A 5,000-nucleotide genomic window follows, 5' to 3' on the forward strand; every position below is an offset into this window, starting at 1 on the left:
CAACACCTACACACTAGCGGTTATCAGATACATCAACACCTACACACTACCAGTCATCATATACATCAACACCTACACTCTACCAGTCATCAGATACATCAACACTTACACACTAGCGGTTATCAGATACATCAACACCTACACTCTACCAGTCATCAGATACATCAACACCTACACTCCACCAGTCATCAGATACATCAACACTTACACACTAGCGGTTATCAGATACATCAACACCTACACTCTACCAGTCATCAGATACATCAACACCTACACTCTACCCATCATCTGAAACCCCGCTGGCATAAGGAGTTGATAGAGGCCACTGGCATCAAAACTCCTCATAATGTACAGAGGGTTTCATCCCACATCCAGCACTCTGAAACTGAAACTAAGCAGAAAGAGGGGGGGCTGAGGACTAGTGAACGTCAGAGCCACTATCCAGGATGAAACAACCAAGATCCAGGGGTACACCAGGATGATGGTCCCAAGTAATGAAGTGCTTAGTGAGAACCTTGAAACATAAAAAGCTCTAGAAATATTATGGTTTAAAAAAAGAGCTAGAAAAGATGAGGAGGGTGAAGGCAACAGTGGTCCCCATGGTAACTGGAGCTCTACGGGCTGTGACCCCCAAGAATGGTTCCCAGATCCCAGGAACAAAATCTGAGATCTCCATCCAGAAGAGTGCAGTCCTGAAAACAGCTAAGATACTATGCAGGCCCCTCGAGCACCCAGGACTCTAGAAGAGGACATTAACTTGAAGGAGAAAGACCGCCCCGATGACTGGCTGGCCATACACATTTATGGCTTTGATCTTACTGTTCACATTCAACTGACTCTTGAGGTCCTGCCTTACTCTATGGGGGTATGGACACTGATCTTATTTCTACTGCTTGGTTCTTGGTTCATGTGACTGGAGAATCCCCCAGGAATTTGTTACTGTCCTGCATGCCTGTTATACATTAAAGAAATGTCTGAAGAGATACGCACTACAGTGTTATGTAAACTGTTTAGCAGTGTGTGAAATAGTGAGGGCATTTTGTTGGAATTTGTACTTTGGTAGATCATGCAGTGATGCTACGATGCAGAAGACACATTCTGAGCTGTGCAGGGCTATGCTCCAGGTGCTTTAGCGTGAAGTGCAGGACCAGGTGGACTGCGTGGTCAATACACCTGTTGGCTAAGCATGCAAACAGCACAGGGTCCAGTAGAGGTCTGTAGCCTTCATCCAGGCCATGACTCAGTGTTTAAAGAGCTTCGTAGCTACAGCGCAGTGGTCAGCGCTATGGGCATGTAGGTCACATCATTTAGGTCTGTAATCCTCACGTTTCTTTGACACCAGCTTCCAAAGGAGCTGGGATATTTGCAGAGAAACATTAAGTGTACTGTTCATGTGTATATATGACAAAATAAAGGTATTCCATCTGCCCTAAATCCTTATCATCATCATCTTTCATAATAAAGGATGTGAACTATGTGGGTACACAACCAAACATTCTCTGCTGTACTACAAGTAATGTCGTATGTGAAAACAAAGTCAAATTTAAACTGCGTCCATAAATACTGGACAAATGAAGGAAAGTGCTTCAATGAAGGTGTCAGTCAAGTGTTTTGAGAGCAGCGTCCCACAACATGTGAGTGTTTTTAGTGTTGACAGGTTCTCCGTGGTTCAAACAGACACCCAGACTGTGCCGAGCATTGCTGAGTTACTGAGTTCGTGGGAGAGACACTGATCTCCCGTCAGGAGCATTCACTGATACACACACACACACACACACACACACACACACACACACACACAAATGCACTCACACTAACGTGCACACAGATGATTCTATAACTATCCATCTGACAAACACGCATGTAATTCTGAATTTTACAAAGGGTAGATGTGTGTGGTGTGCCAGACACTATGAATACAGATGGCATGTTACTGTTTCAAAGCAACAGTCAGTCAGTCAGTCAGTGTGTGTGTGTGTGTGTGTGTGTGTGTGGTTTCTCACAAAATAGTTGGCAGATAACATTCTAAATGTGTGTGTGCTCTGTCAGCTCAGACTGGATGAATGAGGTGCCACCTGGACCAGCCCAGCATGCCTCTGTGAAGCCTGCTGAACACAGACTACATCTCCCAGCATGCCTCTGTGAAGCCTGCTGAACACAAACTACATCTCCCAGCATGCCTCACACCTGCAGCCCCTCTCCACCTACTACTGCTTACACAATGCACACCAACTCTAGAACTGTGAAATATACGACACTGTGTGTATATGACATTTATAACAGGAATGTCTGAGAACATTTGTGCAGAACATCTGACTACAATTTCCTCCTAAGAATCCTCAGTCATGTATGTCTCCATGAGAATTATAGGCAACCCACAGTGCACCTTCTTTATACGCGCGTGCGAGCACACACACACACACACACACACACACACACACACACACACTCCCACTCACACACACACACACACACACACACACTCCCACTCACTCCCAAGGGAAACTGTAATTCTGCCTTGGCTTAAGCAGGATTGCAGCTGCTACAGACTGCATTCCTCAGCCCAGAGAGAGAGAGAGACACACACAGACAGAGTGAGAGGCCGACAGACAGAGAGGGAGAAAGAGACCAGGAAAACTAAGATGAGAGTTCTGAAGCAAGAGATGACGACAGAACAGACGTTTCCAGACCACACTGGTCTTCTGAAGAGGACTGGTTGTGTCCTCAACATCCCCTATGCTTGGTGGAAACAACTGTCCCAACAACGAGTGCGTTTACATGCACTCCATAATCTCATAACTGCAGAAAATCATATTTTGTCAGTAATCTGATCAATGCGTTTACATGGTGAAAACTCATGAGTCAGATTTCTACTTTGCAACCAGCCAATCAACTCAAAGCAGAATGTGACATAAACTTCTACCTTGCTGCCACTTCTTTTCGTAAACATGCACCTCCTTTACTGGTGAACATGGATCTTTGTTTTTTATGGTTATTAATAGTGCTCAATGCTGCCTCTTTTATGGTTGTCTCAGTATTGATGGAGCAGGTGTGGTATTTAATTCTGCCAGCCATGTCTGGAACAGCTCTACACTCACTCTAGTCAAGCTTGCATGCATGCGCAGACTCAGACATCAGAGTAAGGCTATGAGAAATCAGATTGCGGAGATTAAATCCAGCTCCCTTTATAACATTTTTAATCTGATTTCTAGCCTATACCCTGATCTAGGAAACTGGCATATTCTGTGTACATGACCACTGGAATAATCAGATAACTAGAGAAATCTGATTAGGACCAGACAAGTACATGCTGAACACAACTAAGAATATGTTTTATAAGAGCATTTTATAAGAGCAGTACAGGGGTCAGTCAAGTGATCTAGATTTTCAGAGAGGATTAAATTGAGCTTGCTAGCAACCAGATTTGTAGCAATTTGTCCGACAGAACCAGTGAGTAGTGAGTCCTAGCTTTGTAGAGCAGGCAACAGTAGCTCAGTGGTTAAGGTACTTGACTTATGATCAGAAGGTTACCAGTTCAATTTACCACTGTTGGGTCCCTGAACAAAACCCTCAATTGGTATTCAGTTATAATTTAAAACCCTTATGCCAATATATTAGTGCTGAAATCTGTTTTTCAAACTGGACTGAAGTTAGAAACAGAGAGGGAGGTAGGGAGAGAGAGAGAGAAAGATGATGTTTTATCTTTTAAAAAATAGCCACTTTGGGAAATGGCACTGCACAGGTCTGGGTGGATATGGTTATATGGTTAGACCTTCCCTGATCCAACATCTGTTATACATGTGCTGTTTCAGGAAATCAATACTGTATGTCACCCAAATGGCATCTCAGACACAGTGTTACCACAGATGACTGTCACTGTGACTGTCCCGACAGGACATATAAACGCAAAGCATTAAAATTAGCGAAGTGCTGAGAGATCATATGACTCCAGCTTGTATTTCGACAGACCTGGTTTTGCGTGGTCATGCAATCCTACGTGTGTGTTGAACAGTGTGTGTACCTGCCTGCGTGAGAGTGTGAGAGAAAGACAGAACCTACAATACAATATTAACCTTTCACACTCTTCTCAAACCAGGAAGGGGATTTAGCTATAATGTGTGTGTCACGTTTCAGCCCACACCCAACCAAACACACACGCACACACACACAGCTCATCACCCACACAGCCCCATTCACTCTCATCCAGCCAATCAGACACCTCCAGCCCGTCATACACCAGTCCCTCCACCAATCACGACACACAACCACTCGCACTTTCACAATCACCTGTTTATTCATTATCACACACACCTGTACCTCAGTCAGTGGTCAGCAGTGAGGTACAGTGGTAGCTCGGTGGTGAAGGTAGTAGATTAGTACTCAGATGGCTGCCAGTCTTTCCACTGCCAGGTTTCCACTGTTGGGCCCCTGAACAAAACCCTTAACCCTCAATTACTCAAGTTGTGTTCAGTCATGATTGTAAGTTGCTTTGGACGAAAGTGTCAGCTAAGTGGTGTAAATGTAGGAGGTCATTCTAGTTTAGTTACTTATGTCCGTTGCGCTTTTGCTCTCGGTTCACTCCTGCGTTTGCCTTTGTTGGTGTTTTCATTTCGTTTTGTTCTTGCTTGCGTCTCACACCTGCGTGTAAAATGTCACAGTGTGTGTGTGAGTGCTCCACATGGTGATTAGGTGCGTCTCAGGCAGACAGTGGGAGGAAACCTCCTTCTGCAGTGTCTGGATGTCTCCCTGGTGCACAGAGCCCGACCATGTGCCCTGAGGATCTGATCTGAGTCGTCATGTTCTTAAATAGCATAAAAACAGACACACTCACAGCACTCAAATGCAGAGGCTCCCATCAGACTTGTTAGCAGCTCAAAGCATTGAAACAGAGACGCTCACAGTACTCAAACGCAGACGCTCACAGCACTCAAATGCAGACGCTCACTGCACTCAAACACAGATGCTCACAGCACTCAAACGCAGACACCCACAGCACTCAA

The 5,000-nt window shown here is 44.8% G+C and overlaps 1 protein-coding gene across 4 annotated transcripts in view; it reads right to left on the reverse strand.

Moving 5' to 3' along the window:
* The window catches only part of plcd3a (phospholipase C, delta 3a), a 28,512-nt gene that overhangs the window by 12,020 nt on the left and 11,492 nt on the right, over window positions 1-5,000 (reverse strand). The window lies entirely within an intron of this gene.

The sequence above is a fragment of the Electrophorus electricus genome, chromosome 3 (genome assembly GCF_041902795.1).
Source record: "Electrophorus electricus isolate QZ-2024a chromosome 3, ASM4190279v1, whole genome shotgun sequence".
NCBI lineage: Eukaryota > Metazoa > Chordata > Actinopteri > Gymnotiformes > Gymnotidae > Electrophorus > Electrophorus electricus.